This window comes from Oculina patagonica, chromosome 6 (assembly GCF_052425735.1).
Source record: "Oculina patagonica isolate OP01 chromosome 6, crgOcupat, whole genome shotgun sequence".
Classification (NCBI taxonomy): domain Eukaryota; kingdom Metazoa; phylum Cnidaria; class Anthozoa; order Scleractinia; family Oculinidae; genus Oculina; species Oculina patagonica.
In genome coordinates this window covers 18,471,214-18,489,747 of record NC_135763.1, presented here as the reverse complement: position 1 = coordinate 18,489,747, position 18,534 = coordinate 18,471,214, and the positions used below count along the sequence as shown (strand labels likewise).

At 36.7% G+C, this 18,534-nt stretch overlaps 1 long non-coding RNA gene and 1 pseudogene across 5 annotated transcripts in view; both read right to left on the bottom strand.

Moving 5' to 3' along the window:
- Positions 1 to 737: 737 nt before the first annotated feature.
- LOC144657910 (uncharacterized) lies at positions 738 to 1,812 on the bottom strand (annotated as a pseudogene).
- A 4,482-nt stretch (positions 1,813 to 6,294) lies between these two features.
- The window catches only part of LOC144657553 (uncharacterized), a 76,965-nt gene continuing 64,725 nt past the window's right edge, over positions 6,295 to 18,534 (bottom strand). For 4 of the 5 annotated variants that reach the window (XR_013571558.1, XR_013571562.1, XR_013571563.1 and 1 more), the window contains one exon: positions 6,295 to 6,567. This is a non-coding gene — a long non-coding RNA (uncharacterized LOC144657553). Of the gene's footprint in view, positions 6,568 to 17,678; positions 18,379 to 18,534 lie in introns of those variants that run through there. The other variant, XR_013571561.1, reaches the window with a different exon arrangement.

The following is an 18,534-nucleotide window of genomic DNA, read 5'->3' as shown; positions in this document are numbered from 1 at the left end:
GGGGCCTCGGCGGGGCGGGCGGGGCGCTCTGCGGTCCGTGTGGGCGGCTCGTGCGGGTCGCGCGGCGGGCAGTGGGGGGGCCTGCCCCCACGCCCGCGCGGGCGTCCGTCGGGGGGTTGTTGGGTCGTCTCCCTCCGCCTGGGCGCGGTCGCCCACTCGGGGCGCGCGCCGCGGCGGGGGTCGGCCTGGGTGGGCCTCCTTTTGGCACATGCTTCGGGGGCTCGGGGGTGTCTCCCTGGGTGGTGTTGGGAAGTTTCTGATATGGTTCTTTTCTTTTCACTCGCGCAAATCCATCCCTCCATCCCAACCCACTCTCCGCTATTCTCACCCTTCCGCAATCTACGAACACTATTTCTTGATGCTGCTTGTTAGTGCTGTTTTTAGCCGCATCGGGACTGCGGCGCTTATTCGGGGGCGACGCTTATTAACTTTTTTGTCCCAGATGCGGCGCTTAATTCGGGGGCGGCGCTTATTCGAGTAAATACGGTAGCTCTGAAAGATTGATATCACTTTTCCGATTATAAAATTAATTAAATTGTTTAATTTCTGCGATTATTCGCAAGTAAATGTGATTAGGAGCCTAGCTAAACGTAGGTTTGAAGATAATTAAAACCAAGTGAACTAAGTGTTAGCTCCAAATGTATATCATTGCTTATTGCGCTTTGATTGATCTAAGGATATCCACGATGTTTTACATCCCTGGTCTACATGCCTCGTTATCCGGTCCTGCTGACGCTCTACTTAGTCCGTTGTTTTCCAATTTCAACTGTGCTTGCTCTGTTTGTCTTAGGCAGGCCAGCATGGTCTAGTTGTCTTACTCTGAGCATCTTGAAATGAAGAACGGGATTTAACACAAAAATAAAAAAATACCATCGTTGTTGTCAGAAGAAGCGCAGTATTGATTTCTGTCCCTTGAAACACTACTTTACTCGCGAGCATGTTGCAAATGACTACTGGTAACCGGAACAAAATATAAGTCGTTTTTTTCCTGGCGTCGACTAATGGCTGAATTTGTCGACAGCGGAACAAGCGAAGAACGTAACTTTTTCACGACACGAAAAAAAGTTATTATTACTAGCAAGATCGTTAGCATATCAAGTTGGGTGAGTGTTGCAAAATAAACGAAAATAAGTCTAAATTGTTCTGTTCGAAAAGATTGATAGCTGTTATAAGGAAAACATGAATAGCATGTAGACTTTTCTTTTCTTAATAGTACAAGGAGGACAGCAGTAATTATAAATGCCACAAACCAAGTAAAAAGTAAGATTTTCTTTACATTTTGTGCTGTTAAGCGGCGATGGAATAGGTGAACGACGCAATCATGGCGATCTATTGCCATTAGTGTTAAGGTCAAAGCATTGAGCGCTAAGCAGCCAGCAGAAAGGGCAAAGCCAACTTTACACAGTATCTCAACGACTGACAAATGGCCAACCTGAAAATAATTGGCAGCTGTCCCAAGCAACAGCGAAGGCATACCAAGAAGCGATGTTAAAAGTCCCGTCAAAGAAAGATTGGCGAGCAAATAGTGAGACACTTTTCGAATTTGACGGCGTTTACGGAGCAGATGACAAACGAAAGCGTTTCCACAAGCTCCCGCCAAAATGAAGACGGACAAATTGTAAGACCTCTTGGGATTAAGGTCGAAGGATATTTTCCTCCATTGTCGTAGAAACATTCATTTTTGTCGAGTTAGCCATTGTTGAAAGGGTTATCGAAATTTGATTTCGTGTTTATTTATGACAGACATAATCATTTCCACAAGCGTCGGTATAAGTTCCTATCACGATCAGTACTTTTTGTTTCAGCCAAATGTCTTCAGTATTTCTGCTTAAATATCAAGCTACATGTGATACAAAATGGTAATTCGAAATGTACAGACTGTGTTACAGCAAGGCGCCCAAATGTGTGACCACTTTTAATTTATTCACATTCTTTCGTGCAGATTTAATCCAATCAAAAGCCGTGGATAGCTTGCAGTTGACTTCTGATTGGATTAAATCTTCACGAAAGAATGTGAATAAATTAAAAGTGGTCACACATTTGGGCGCCTTGCTGTAAAGAAACTTGGCTCACACGTATGTCTGTTCGCTTCAGTTCGATCCAACGACGTTCCGGTGATGTTTCTTTAGTTCGATTTTAGATTGAAGTGTAGACTGTGATTTTACCTTCGACAAAGTTTGTTCAGTAATGCATTTAATGTCGGTTTTAATTAGGCCGTGAGAAAGAAATTATAAAGCTACAACTGTTGCATTGACTTTGAATAAAAATGACACATAAAATACGTAATTGTTTCTTTCGCTCCTATACATTTTGATCCATTTAGCTCTTGTCTTGCTTGAATGGTGAAACCTATCAGAACAGAACAAATTGCTTACTTCTTAGTTTCGGCTCACCCTGAGTATATCTTGTGAAGAACGCAGAGGTACTGAGATCTGGTAGGGGGTAAAAAATTATCCTACCAAAAAATTGCGAAAACGATCTGAAGAAATAAATTTGATCCAGACGCAAAGTTTTGCTTAAAACAACGTTCAGTGTCACAAGATAATTTGGTCATGACACAAGGTGAAGAACAACATTTTCCTTCATTTGAATTTATGGATATACATGTAACACTAAGTAAGATCTGTCTTGTCAGCTTTATAGGTTAAACAAACTCAGTCAGTTTATTGAAACCAATTAGTGAACTGTTAAACACAGTTTCTTATTTTAAGATCAGAGTCTTCAATATTATAACAGCCGAGGATGACTGCATTTATTTCCAGGAAATAACAAATCCTTGTTGACAATATTTGCCTGATTAGCATAAGCGCTTCATACCACTTATTAACCGAGAGTAAGGTCATTACAGGGGAATCTCAGACGGAGGCTTCGATGTATTGACCGAGCGACAGCGAGGTCAATACATCAAGGTCGAGGTCTGAGATTCCACTGTAATGACCGAACGGACGAGGTTAATAAGTTATTTATTATATGGCCTTTATATTCAAAAAAAGAGTATAATCAAGGGAAAAAACACTGGAGGTAAAACTCGCTCTCGCTCTCTGTGGCTCTCTTCGTCGCTCATACTAAAGAAGTATCGGTATGCTTATATTTTTCTTTCAGTTATTGAAAAGGTAGTTATATTTTGTCGGCATTTTTTGTTGTTTTTGCCCCCTCGCTAGTAGCTTTTACTCACAATTCAAAAAACCGTCGAGCCGAGAAAAATTTTCATAATGCCCGGTCATTACAAGAAAATAATGCCCGCTCAGCAGCCAATCAGAGCGCGCGTACTATTGTAGCCATATAATAAAGTTTCTTATTGACCCACAGATATATCAATTCTGAATAATAACAGAACATGGCACGATTAACTGTCGCTATCAAATTGAGCCCAAGGTATTGCCTACTTTTTCTGTGATGCAGGTTTGTAAACTCAAAATTTTACAATGTATGGGCTTATTAGCGCTTTTCCAACCACAAATGTTACAGTTTTTGAAAGCTACTGTCTCCTTCAATGTTACACGCAAACAGCTGAAAATTTCGCCGATAATTAAGTTTCACAACCTCTCTAATTTAAACATATGGAGTCAATTCGTATGAAATATGATGCCTTTTCTACGCAAAGTCGTATGCTAATGAGTAAAATGTAAAAAATGATGTTAGCAAGGATTCCCCTATATCTTGATTTCAATATGGATTACTTAATTAAACTGATTAGAGAATTTCGTTGTGTCTACGTTTTGACCGTACCACAGCTCAGATTGCTTAGAATTGATATATAAAAAATATAGAAATATATATAAAGAATATATAAAAAAAGTTGCTGCAACAGTAGTCTTTTTTAATTTGAGTTAAGAAAGATTTCATTTGTAAATTGACATTTTTTGGGGTGCCTAGAAACGAGGGGGCATGACACAGGGACATGTCGCAGCGACATGAATCATGTGTTGTCCACACTGAGGGGACATGTAGCAGGGAAGTGTATCGGGGACATGTCGCAGCGACAAAGTCACAATACGTACACACATGAAAAACAAGAATGCTTTAGGCAATAGAAATCAGGCCTTCGCCAAAAAAGGTTAAATGAATAGTACAGTGGGCCTGCACGTGCACCTTGGTACATTTCCTCTACAAAACAACAAACGTAAATCAACTATATTCTGTGAGTTTTTGGAGAACGTGAACTACGAAGGCTATATTTCTATTGGAACGCTGTCTTTACTTACTCAGCTAGAGAGTTCTTTACCTGATAAACATACTGAATAGATCTGGTAATTGCAAGATTTTTTAGGAATATCGCCAAAAAAATGTAAAAAGTAAAATTTCATTTTGCCTAAAATTATATTTTTTATTTAAGGTGGCTCGTAATAGTTCAGTCAGAATTAGACATGCCCGTCTTTGGTGTTCTATCGCAGCTATACCAATAATGTTTAGGAAAATCTTTTGGTACAAAATTGTGCATGTATTACAAATAAACAAATCGAGGTAACAGTGACGTCAAAATTCGTCGTCATGGCAACCAGACCGTATTTTGGACCTTTTGGGGCTAATAACTCAAAAACTACTCGGTGGAAGATCTTGTTTTTGATATATTTTTAACTAATCGACAGCAGAAGTATCATTTTTGCAATTTTTTAAGAAAATCTGTACGCAGGATTTGGAGTTACTTTTTTTTCCCCTAAATTTAAGCAGGCTGTGAACCCTACCCACAGAATTTCTTCTTATTTCTTATTTTTTGGTCAAACTTTGTTCATTTTATCAACTTTTTTGGGACGCTTAAATACAGTTGTTTAGTTATTTCCGTATTTCTGTCACACTTCGCACAAAGGTGAAAACTTTCTTTCTAATTTACAGAGGATTTGTATCATGCAAGTTTGTTTCATGTGCTCAAGCACTCATTGTTTACACATAGTGTGGAAGCATAAAACGGAAAGACTGATATTTAAAGTTCAGAAGAAATAGTTTGTATTTGCTAAGAAATGATGAAAATACAAAAGATACAAAATATTTAGGACTAGAATATTTTTTAGATACGTGGAACGTCCAGTGATGCCGTGTTTTCACGAGAGAGGTCTACAACGTTTACTGTAAAACTGCAGTTTAGTATCTTAACTGCAGTAATTATAGAAGCTGCCTTCACAGAACAAAATAGCTAAAGTAGGCATTAGCAACTAACGGTTTACGCAGGAAATTGACCTTTTCTCGGAATGCAAGTGTTGTAATGCCGTTCAGACGGACCTTCGCCGCTATTTATAATTTTAGCTCTGACAACGGAAGAGAAAGGCTGTGACAAAGAGCCAAACGAGCATGGGCATGAAACTCTTGGACTCCTCAGTGGTTGCTCTGTAATGACAAGACGTCTTGCTTGAAACATTAAATGTCGCGTGGCTGTTTAGCTACTTTTTCCTACTGAAGATTTAATTTTAACTTGCTCGTTTTCTCTATAGCCCTCAATTAGAATTTCTTGTTAGCGACCAACAATTCTTTTCTTTTACGGCTGTCGCAGTTATCGTATCCTACTCCGCGGTACAGTTTGGATGAGCTGCCAATAGAAAAGAAGCGCTCAAAGACACTTGACAATGAAAGGAAAATGGCAGTACAGGATTGATCTTTGCTCAACCATAAAGTTGTGCCCTTTTTGCCTGTTAAATTGAAAACTACTTTATAAGGAAAAATATTAACCCTTACACCGCTGAATTTATTGAAAAAATAAAACGCTTTTTAACCGTTAAATAGATTTTTTGGTGGTACGCCGCTAAATTTATCTACACTTTGCTAGAAAAGCACTTTTTCACACTGTAGCAAAATTTTGATGAAGATTCCATGTTAAAATGTAGAATATTTTACTTTGGCGCATGCGCAGAAGCCAAAATTTGGACCAATTTGTTTCTCGCTCCTTTTCTTTTCGTTTTTCTCTGCTTCCTTTTTTCGCTACCTTCTACGTACTCTTGTCTTAATCAAGGGTAAACCCTAAAAAGGAGACCTTGAAGTCACAAGTGGTTGAATGACCAATCCTCCAAATCCCGAAAAAATACGGGTTAACATCGCAAGGATTAACTGTTATTCATTTTATCTGTTCGCTCAATTTTATTCACCGAGCTCGTAATCTTTTGCCGCCAAGATGTCGCGACACCGTCTCCTTTTTCTCGGTTACCGTCGGTAACCGAGCTAAACCATTCCTGATGAAGCGTTAATCTTCTTAGTTAGGACCATTTTTCAAAGTATCTTAGGGAAATTATTTTAAGAATTAATAGTTATTAAGAATAACAGGTGTCCCCAATTAGCCCGTAAGAGCTAAACACATAGACACATGAATAATGTTTTTATTATTTATTATTATTATTAAGTTTAACTGTCGACAAACCTAAGTTGGTTTACGCCTGATTTTGCGGGGGCTTCGACATTTACTGAAGTTTACTACAATGTTTACACGATTAACACTTTCACAACGGTTAAGTTAAAACCAAACCTAGGTAAACACCTCTCGTGAAAACGCGGGGTGAATGCCTTTAGAAATGGTCCACCAAGTTTGATTGTTCATATCTTGATGTTTCGATGTAGGGGTTTGATAAACCGTACTCCTAACACCTGAAAAAACAAGCCAGAAGAGGATTAAACGAGGGACTTAATCCCTTAACAAAAAGTTTACAATTTCTCCCACAGGTTGTCAATGGCAAGGCAGGACACGGGCTTGTAACTACTTTTAACAATAGCGCGTGTTATCTCCGTTGAATGATTACTTGATGCGAGTCTGCTTACAGGTGTCCTGATCGATATTGTATAACCAATAGAGCTGACAGTTCAAATGAACAATCCGAAACGCGACCATTCAACGGAATTTTCAACTGCCTTGTACACTCTTAAAATGTTATTTAATACAAATAAGTAAGAAAACTGAATTGTACAGAATAAGACTGCACCAAAAAACACGCAAATAAACCCAAAATGTTTGTTATCCATCCTTCTACACACGTTTGTGGTTTTCAGTGGTTGTATAGATTCTAGTGCTTGCCCTCACATTTGTCGCTAGTGAAATCAGGCCATTTGAGAAAACATGCATGACTAGACGCATTGCTTTATAAATTTTGATTTCGGCTCCAAAATCTAATTGATATTTGCACAAACTTTTGGCACCTTTGCTTAGTTTTTAAGTGCCTCTTAACTCCGTGAATGGGCTTTTGTTTCAAAAGAGGTGTCAAAACAAAAACCGTATTAAGGCCAAAAAACCGTAAAGATGTTTTGAATAGGACGCATTGTTCTGGGCACCGGTAGATTGTTGACATCTAATTACGACCCTCATTAGTCACTTTCTAAACGCGTTAGAACAAAAACCTGCGTAGCTGGTTATTTTAATGAATACACCAGAAGATTTGATTAAAGTATAACATGTAATTAACACTTGTAAGAGGCAACGCGAGATATTGGACCTGTTTATTATAAAATAATCACTTATCAAAATTTGCTTGGTAACGAATAACTTTCCTTTTTAAAACAATTTTTTGTCTTCTTTGCATGGATACGGGGATTTTAGCATTAAGTATCACTCTACAAAGGATTATCGGTTAAAGTTATTGTTCGCAGGTGCTTGGCTTAACACTGATTCGAAGACTTTTAACCATTTTCTTTCTGAATGTTCCCTAAATTGCAAGTATTAACCCAGGTTCCCCATCGCTTTCTTGTAAAACCTCGATAGCTTAAATGTGGAAAACCAACAATTCAATTCTACTACTTCTACAAGTTGTCAGTTATTTGTCATACTTCAACCTTTTGAAAGAAAAGAAGCGTACCTATTTACCGGTACGTAAATTGCTCTCAAATCACTACAGTACACACAGAACAAACATGCCACTGTCTAAGACCACTATTTCAAAGTTTCCGAGATTATTTTAACTAAAATATAGCTACAGAAGACAATTTTCCGATTAAACGTAGGCGGCTTCATTGAAACAATTGACAGTCGTTCAAAATATTACCACCGGTTCCTGTAGCAAAAATCTCGACCGCAACCAAGAATTGTTGAATATGGCCCATTTATGTCAGTGCTGAAAACAGAGGCTTTAACGAGGGAAATACAGCAATGGGTCAAAATGTTGACTAGTTTTACTATTCACATCCATATGTAATGAGTGTTATTTCTAGTTACCCTCCAAACAATAGGTCTTCGTTTTAAAACACATGTTGTTCCTTTTTGCAATATCACAGAACTGATCTCCATAACCAAATATCTAGCTATCGACACGCGTTTTTATCAATGGAGTTGGTTTTAAAAGACTTGGACTTGCCGACTCTCTATAAATAACCTGTTATTTTTTTTTTACTTTTCGAAAGGCTGAGTTTTAAACAGAAGGTAAAAATATATGCATAAAAAATCAATTTTGTTCAACAAGGGTGACACAGTCACGATAGCGATTGATAAACCTGTTGTCCTTAGATACCAGATCGAATTGGAATGTAAAAGTTTGGTTTTCGAGGTAACAAGTTTGGATTTAGGAATCTTTTGGCATTCCAAATTTATTAACTGGGCTTTTTGGGGACAAAACGATCCAAGATGGACAAATAAATGCTCTGATGGTCATAGTCGTGAAAAATAGTATAATACTACTCGGATAAAACAAAATTATAGTTCAGTATAAATCAGTGTGTTAACTTCTTACGGACAGCTTTGTTGCTATCTTGGGGAAATTGTAATACATAAAATATTTTATATTCAGTGTTCGTGATATCCGAGTGAAGTTCAGAAGGAACATTGGATACGGCGAACGCAGTTTTTGGTTTTAACGATCACTTTCTAAATAAACTGTTGACTAATTATCTACTGAAAGTTGAGGTGATAATTTTACTGCAAAAGCGAATTTAGTAGAAGTTTACGTTGCGGGCGTCAGCACTTTGTTGCTGGGAATAGCTATCTTGTTTGCTATAGTGCTAGAGTGTTTGCTATAGAGCTTGTTTGATATATCGGCCTACACTGCGAATAGAAACACTATAAGGAGGTGGGATAGAATGAAATTTGTTACGATAGTCTGTGTCGGTTGTGGCGAGGAAATGACTAAGATAGCAATAAATACAATAGAATTAAGTTTTCCTTATTATCTTAACTGTGGATTAACCATGATTTTGCTACTTTGGTTGACCAAGTAATAGAACAAGATTTGTTTAACTGTGTTTTCTTATCAGGGCAAAGACAAGATTTGTTTAATCGTGTAATCTCTGACACAATAACACAACGAACCATTTGTACGATGTACCTTTTTATGATGAGCTCGTACCACCTTAGTTCACGCGTACATGTTCGAATGGGTACCGACTATAAATTGAGTTAAAACCTCAGCCCGTTAAAGTTTGTTATCAAGAATATGAGTTTATCCATGTGCAACAACGCCTTCTGTTCGATGTTGGAACGTTGCATTTGTGAAACCAGTTGAGACCTATATTTTTAAGCAATGCGGTTAGATGTCAAATTTTAGATCATGGATAACCTTTTCGCCGCATGATTACTAAAATGTACACGAATGTTTGTTGGTAAAATTACTGGAATTGTTTAAACGTCTGTTTCAACAGAAATTGTTAGTCCTATTTTGAAAATAACTAAAACACAACTCGATAACAAAGCAGAGGATATTTTAACCTTTTGGGAATAATAAATTGAAGTAAAAATACAATGCTAATCATTTGGTTTTCATTCTAGTCAGGAGGCAATTGTTAATAGCATGAATGCGCATCTTCGCTTCTCCTTTTCATACGACTAGAGTTAAATTAAGGGAAAAAGAACTGGTCGACTGTATAACTTTTATTCTTTACAGGAAGGGAGGGGATCTGTCTTAGCGCTGGCTGGAGAGAAAATAATATGTGTTTTGGAAGATGACAACAATTCTAACATAATGTCACACATGGCAAATTAACTCACCAATAAAATATATATTTGTAAGAGCACTACAGGTACAGTTTCCCCTGCTTAAGACGCTCATTTCCTGGTTACATTTATTAATAAAAACCACTTAAAGTCACGCTTAAATTGAACAAATTTCTAGCCTCTAATATGATTAATATTCGCTGTTGGTTACCTCCGAGAGGCATTATTTATCGCTCATACTATCAGAGCAATTCCCATTTAATTATATCACACATCCCACGAAGTCAATAAATGGATACGTAAATTACTTACACGAACAATAACCGGAAACTTTCTAAGCAAACGAAAGGAAATTTAAAGGAAATATTCGTAATGGTACCTTATGGGCATACATTATGTTTTGACCCATTAGGGCGCTGCTTTCTATACCATTTTAGCTATTCTTTACTTTTTCAGATATAGTGGTAAAGTTTGCCACGCAAAGGAAATAGATTACAATAGGATAAAAGGCTTTAATACGTATATTTTAAAATCAGCTTTTCATGTTAGTTTCAAAACGGAACTGAAAAGAAAGGAAGAGAGCGCCTTTTATAATTTCCCCCGAGGCAGCAAAATCAACTTTAGATCCAGAACAAAGACGAAATCGTGAACTGTGACATATTCACTTCTAAAAGGAATATTCCATGTTCTCGTTATCGTGTTTATATTCTATCAGACTTTCAAGGTAACAGAAATAATTAGATGAAAAAAGCAGTGCATTTTAAATTAAAGAAAAAAATCGTAAAAAAAAAACCCATTTTATTAGCCAATAGCTCCCTACCTATTCAAGGAAATAAGTTTGCGCAATGACTTTTTAGAGATGCACAGTCCAAGCATATTAAACGAAAATTTAAGTCAACGTTTCCACCAAGTTTTCGGTTGACACTACAATATGTTTATCATGGCTTCAAATATATAACTTGGTCAAAAGGCATCAAACCGGTCAAGTGACGAAACCGTTTAACTGATTTGAGGACAACGCGAAAAAGTCAAAAGAAATTGTAACTTGCCTCACTTAAATCTTTACAGACTCGTCAACAAAAAAAGGCAGGTGGTAACCATGACACGGAGCCAGTAATGCCATTTTCGTAGATTAAAAGGTTTAGAAAAAAAGACTCGTTCGAAGTAACCACACAAAACGTCGGCCAATGTTCAGGTGCAGTTTCCATAAAGTTCCTTGAAAGACTCGATACACGTATGAGCAGACATCACTTTGATCAACGATACGCTAGATCTAAGTTGGCCATCACATGCCTTGTTTGATTACCAAGTACTTCATTGCGTGGATAGTTTATATACGATGGGCAGTTTATTATGAAACTAAAAATATTGTATCAATCAACGAAACGGCACTGTTATCGTGCTAACAACTAAGTAAACATAGTTTGGGAAAAGAAAATATCAAAACTAAACCAAAAGAAGGTAAACCAAACACAATGGAAAATAGATAAACACCACTAAAAATCTTGCGCGTGCTTTTTTTATTATGTAAACAGAGCATGGATGCTAAAATATCTTATCAGGGCAATTTTTTCCTACATTTTTCTGTGTAATCGAAAAAATGCCGCTTTTGATTATAATCGAACTAAGTCACTTTAGAGGTTTTATTTGATCTTCTAATAAAGCGAGGCCGCTAACAGCAAGTTGTCAATTGGGATCCAGACATATCTGATAAAATTGATTTAGTTTCTACAATTGCGGAATTGCTGTGTCCCTTAGGCTAAATTAATTACGGTGTGTGTAACAGCAGAAAAGTGCAAACGGTAAGCGGGAAAAGTGCCTATGTTGTATTTTGATAAGTAATGAAGAGGCTGAAGGCAATTCAGAGTTTAGCTTTATCCACTTAAGAATTATTTCATTTCCATCAATGCTTTTAGTGAGCCAGCTTTTAACCTTTTTTCAAAATCCATCACAAAGACGGAAATGGTTTCAGGTCCGATCTTTCTCGTAAATCTTAATTAAACTAGATGTACTAACGCCATAAAGAGGTTCAGCCATGGACGCTTGATAAGGTAATATTGGTCACTTGTTCTTTAAGATAAGCGCACTCCAGGCGTTTATTGTAGCCTTAATGTGAGAGGCGTACTCATCAATAACAATGGACTACGTTGCTTGGTTTAGGTTCAAAACACTAATCCGTCACATTTTAGTCGTAGAGCTAAAAAAAGGAATCAGATAAGTGGAGATTAAAAGTGACAAATGGATCGATGTCACACATAGTTTGAACTGGGATACCTCAAGAGTGAAAAAGATCCCCTCAGGCGGGGATTATCAGATTAGTTTTTAGATGGGAAAATGCCGTGGACACTTGAGCTTGAGTTTTGGTCTTAGGCAAAATGTAAAAGAATACACTCCGGCCAATATCTGCAACTGTTACACATAACAAGGAAATGAAGTCGTTAGTTTGAAATGGAATTTTCGTGAAATGTTCGTGTTTGGTACAAGTGATAATTCTAGTTAGTCAAATTGAACAAAGACTAATTTTGCATATGGTTAGTGTGATTGGTGGTTCATTGTGTTTTAGTGTTTGGCGAGTGCATAGTCAATATCGAAAATCAATCAAACAATGACCGAATAACTCAAATAAAATATGGAAAATCTTTCGAGTAAACTGCGTGATCATCATGTAAACCTCATATAAGTTTTTATAAACTGTTAGAATAAACTTTATCTAAAAGAAGTGGACGAATGTATATAACAAATATAAAACTGAGACGAATTACTAATTATTAGCTAACATGCAATTTAAATTGCGTGCTAAAAACAGTAACAACAACAGTCAAGCAAGAGAAAATCATGTCAATCTTGGACTAAAGCTTAAACTAAGAATTCGATATTCTGTTCCTTTTTTTTTTTTGAGGGGTGGGGGGGGGGGGGGATTCTAGCCATGTATGATTGTTGTTCTGTTATTCCATTTTGGAAAATGGTAATGCAAATGGCAGGCTATAGAGAGAGTTGTCTAAACACTTCCAATCTCTACACTTAGATTAACCAAACAATGAAAATATATCAGTCCATGCAATAATTGTAATGTACACCTGTTTTGAAGATATAGCAGTAAGGGTCGGCTGTTTACCTTACTTTCCTCTAAAAACAGCTTTTTGCGAAATGAGCAGTTTTTAAAAATGGATTCTTCTTTTGACCTCGATGTAATTGCTTCACAAGCAATGATTTAGGACATTTTCGTGTGTTTAACTAACTTACGGGTATCTCATGCAGTTCAAGACCGTGGCTATATTAGCCTAACTTTAAAAAGCAAAATCAAAAAAATTACAGATTAAGTCACCCAGAAAGAACCAAACTGACACAAAAATGAAAGAAAAGAAATAAGCTGGGAGACCAAAAGATCTCTCTGAAAGATAGCATGATCAAAGAAAGGAAGGGACAGCTTATAATAAGTGGAGAATAGTAGCTGGGAACACAAGAGTACAGATGGAAAAAATGGATAAAGAACTAACGGTGGTGGATAAGAGGTCGAATCGGGTACCATAGGGATTTGGGTGTTAACTCAGGCCTTGTCTTGGAATAAGTGGCAGCGGAGATTAATTCCCCAACCTTAAAAAGCGTAACATTGAAAGAAGCTCCCAAACATTATTTAGATGCAGTAGCTTGTTGCCTTAACTGTAACAGCGTCGTGTCACTAGCATCACAGCCAGCTGTATTTTGAGCCCAAACCCTCAAAAGTTTGAATATTTTGCTTCACCTTTTGGAGTAGAATGCTTAGACACTCTACATTTAAGAACCAAACATTTTCTTTTTTTGTTTTTGTTTTCCGTATCCATGTTTTTGTGTGTTTATTTCTAAATTTAGCGACCTATTTTTCTTCAACTAGTCAGATGAGCCACACAGCTGGATTAGTTTCTATAATTATTCTGGCTGGAATTTTACCAGCTACGGACTTGTTTGTTATTCCTGTGTAATATAGTTTTTTGTAAACTGAAGGTAAATAAACGCGTGTGTTGTTCCACATAACATTTTCACAGTTCCTTGATGTCAAACTTAAGGCAGTCAGGCAGTTGCCGAAAAACGGATCAGGTCCATTCAGCCAGTCCTAAACAACCTAATCGACAACGAGTATAAAATGTTCTCGGAGTCGGGATGCCAGTCAATGTCATATAACTCACCACAATTTTTTGTTAGATTGCCCCACGGTCAGGACAAACATTCAGGATCGACCTCAGTCTGTTACTTCCAGCTAAGGCAATTGCATAAATACACCAAATATCTGAATATCGTCTTAACACTGATTCAATATTTAATAACTTCTTCTGGGCGTTAGCTCTAGTATGAAAATGGAAACTCAAGACCTCAAGGGGAAAACAGTTTTTGTCATTGTGAAGCTTGAATTCACGATCTCCGGTATAGACCTTCCGTTTTTCTACCAACTGTTCCAACATTACGAATTGAAATTAAATCAAAATAAACAGTTGTGCTATAAATCACTGCAAGCATTTAATCTCCATAATCCATCGATGAAATATCATTTATATAGTGAATAAAAGTAGTACAAATAAGATATATTTCTTTAGTTAAACGGCGTATCTTAGTCGTGTGGAAAGAAAAACTTTGAGGAAGTTAAAAAAATAAATGGAGAGGTGTTTAAAGTACAACTAATATCTCTATTACTGCTTATTGTCAAATGTAAGATCGTCCTTTTGAGTCCCGACCTGCCAACGTTAATCTGCAGTGGACTTATAAAAGAAACGCGCACAAGCAAACAACTACATTGTTTTAAACTGTACTGTAGACACAAAACAACCGTTGTCGACGACATCAACAACAGAAATGCTAAGTTTTGTCTAAAAGCGAGCTCCATCAGCGAAAGTTTTGAAAACAACCAATTTGGCAACGTCTCTCTTGATTACATAAATAAAATGTGCTAGGATAAACTTGAGGTTTCCTTGTGGTTTGACGCAGATGGTTAACAAAGGATTGTTCAAAGGACTTCGATAATTTTTGGCAGTTTACGGAACTTCAACTAGGACAATTCCGTTTGATTAGATTTTCCTTTGAATAAAACCTTCTTTAAAAAGAAATTTATTTTTGGGTTAGGGTTGTATTTTTGGATCAGTCATTTCGTATCACGAGGTATCATGTGATACGATGTTCACCTGTTTCGTAGCCCAACTTGAAAATAACAGTAAAGGAAGAAATAAGATGGTTATATTTTACTCGTCTTTCTTTGTGTTTTGTTTGTAACATCCAAAAAAATTCGTCAAATTCTCAACCATCTTTAAAGTTAGAAGCAGATTCAACTTGAGGGGATGATGAACGGGCGATAACTTTGGCACGAGAATAAAATATGATGTCCCCTATACATATTATTTACCTCGTATTTTACGTCTTCCCGTGAAACAAAAGCAATATCTAAAAAAAACACTTCCAATTTTTTGAACACATTGATGGTAGTAAATATTATTTCAGGAAAAAGAAATGTTTTCTTATCTGGGGTGTTTAGTATTAGCAGATGCAAGAACGTATCAAATTTACAATGAACTTTCAATTTTAACTGTCCTACGCTACGTTTGGCATATAATTAGAACTCTATCGCGGCCAACATGTTTATACACACGAATCCGAAAAAAAAACTCAACCTTACCGACCGTTTGTTTGCAGATAATTCTCCTTCAGATATTCTTATTTCTCCTAAAAGGCGATGAAACTAAGCGAAGATCATCGTAGTGATAGAAAGAGTATATTTAAGAAAACGATAAAAATGAAAATCTTATTAAGTAAAAGTGAAGAAACAACGAAACCACAGACTGACATGCTGACAAATTGAACAAAGACTTTGTGGAAATTTTTTATCTAAACCACGATGTGAACGAAAAGGGAAATGTAAACAACTTCAAGGTGTTATCACCTACTCCGTAAAGCTTGCCATTTCTCATCAGGAATGACAAAAAAGGGTTTGGTTCTCTGTTCTTGGCGGTCAGTCAGAATTGTAGGCTTGTCATAAAATGGCAAAACGAGGGAGCTGATAAATTGTCCGCCAATTTGGCGATCATTTTGATCAACAATACAAACTAACAAGCTCCACATGGCAAAACAAACCTTGAAAAATACAGGTACCCATCAACGAAGGAATCTTCGCACACCTTTATTTACAAAAGTGGTTTGAACAAAATCAAAGCGATACATATATTTTTTTGTGATAAGACTCGACATTGCACGTTTGTTGTTCTGCTCAGTGAAGCGACTAGCGGATGTAGGCATGAAAGCATAGGAACGCAAAAACACTTTATTCCAGTGAAATCATAGGAACGCCTTTTAACAAAAAAAAACTTCATTCCATTGAATCCGACTGTTAATCAGAAGGAATTGCGCGCGTTAAGTTTTAAATAAAATGCTGACATGATAGAAGATATTAACATTTTACACAGGAAAGAGAACAGCCGGAATATTACATCGCCCATGAAGGCTTTAGTGAGCCTAGATAATATATCGGTAGTTTGTTCGAATTAAAAGCATTCCGACTTTTCCTTGAAGTAATAGCCCCGAGATACCTATTTACATCAGGAAAAAGTGATCGCAAATATTTTTAAACTAAACAATGGTCAATATCTGCTACAGTTTATGTAGAGATCTTAACCACGACAAACGCAGCTGGAAATGGAATATAGAACGAAAAAACCTCACGCTTAATTTTTGACTGCATCTTTATCGAAATGCTCATTTTCAGTTTAGACTTTGATGAAGTTAAAAACAAGTGGTTCAAATATAAGTAAAAACAGACATATGTTTAATCCACAACAAAAAAATGTAACCACTCGACTTTAAATATTTGCTAGCTTTCATGTTCGTGTTTGAAATAAATCGTGGTTGTCATATTCAACAACGAGCTAGCAAGTAAACAGCAAAAGCGAGTCTTACTTCAGCTGACATCATTTCAGACGTGGAAGCTTTCACAAGCGATCAATATTGAAATAACGCTAAAAAGAGGGAAGAATTATAGCAGAGGAATGAAACAACATTCCTCGACAAAACTGCTAGATATAATCTTGAACATGTTATGTCTCGAGAAAAGCAATTTATAAAACACAACTGAAACAAATTCCAAATGTTTCCGTTAAAAAGCAATCAACAACCAAGATAATAAATTCTTATCGATATCCTGAAGTTTGCAATTGCGTCGAGATAAAGTTGACTAGAGCCAATTTTTTTCCCTTTTGAGAGAACATTACCTATAAAAGTTGCATGTCTTTGCTGTTCAGTTATTCTTACGGCGAAAAGAAAACATCGTGGAAATGGTACTACAAAGGACAGGTTACGACTTTAGTTTACAAAACATTTTCCTTTCTTTAAATCTAAACAATACGACGGAACGGACTTTGTTAAAATAGGTGGCTAGGACCAAGGCCACGGTTTGAACTCCTGTACATGTATGAAGAAAGCGATTTTCAGAAAAGACTTGAAAATGTACGCAATATACAACTCTTAATGAATGTTCATTGTTTCTAAACCGTTATTTACTGGATGATGACATTACCAACTGAACTCTAGTTGGAAACAAGATAACACAGTTGACCGCATTTCTTATTTCTTAAGGGCCAACAGAGCATTTCTACTCACGATACATTTGAATAATATAAATCAGGATACATCGTATAAAGCGCACATTTGTTAAAAACGTGTAATGGAAGTTTCACACAATTGACATTCGCTTGCATCACTGAGAGGTTTTTCTACTGGAATAACAACAGATAAAAAGCAGAAGCAGTAATCAGTGCTCAGTTTACCCTTAGTTAGATGCTGGATGAGAAAAGGAAGAAAACACATAAAAAATATTGTTAAGATTTTATCGACTAACCTTTAAAAAGTTGGAGCCACACTGCCGCTTAGTTTTCGTACCGGACATAAAAATTATTACTGAAAACAACGAGTTATGGAGAGAACTGCTGAGTTTAGTCTAAACGCAAGCTCCAGTAGTTTAATTGCATTTAAATTTAGCAGCACAAGTTTTGAAAACAACCAATTTGGCAACATCTCCTATGATTACACAAATGTTATAAGTTAGGGATAAACTTGAGGTTTTGATGAAAACTAAACAGTGATTATTTTTAAAGAACCGTCCAAATTTTGAAGTCGATGAAAAACAACAGGTTGCATATGGCACTTGACATAACATAAAGGTTGGAATTTCGACCATATTACTATAAAGGATCGCTGTTTGAAAGGTCTTCAAAAACCAATTGCAAAAGGAATACATTACTAGCTGAAGTCAAACCGCCTTTCTCTTGAACATTGATGTTTAATTTGAAGTGAGTTTAGAAAACAAGCAAGAAAAATATATAAATCTGAAACCATAATTGTACCTCCTAAGGAAAGCCAGAGATATAAACCGTTTGTCATGAGCAGTAGATTTATTTAGATTCTGTAATTTTTGGACTAAACAACCATAAAATTGAATGTTGTGTATTTGTGCTAGTAGCTCCGATAACAGTACAAAGTTTATAGATGCAGAACAGCGGTACAAGAGCAAGAAAAGCCAAGGAAAGAAAGTAGCAGGAATTATAAGGTTTAACAGGAAAAAGAGAGGTCTAATCGTGAAAACAAACGGACCCCGATCCTGGGAAGCAGACACCAGCAGACAAAAAGCAAATTAATATTGTATACACTGTGGAAAAACCACGAGATGGACCGAAAAGGAAATATAAACAACTGGC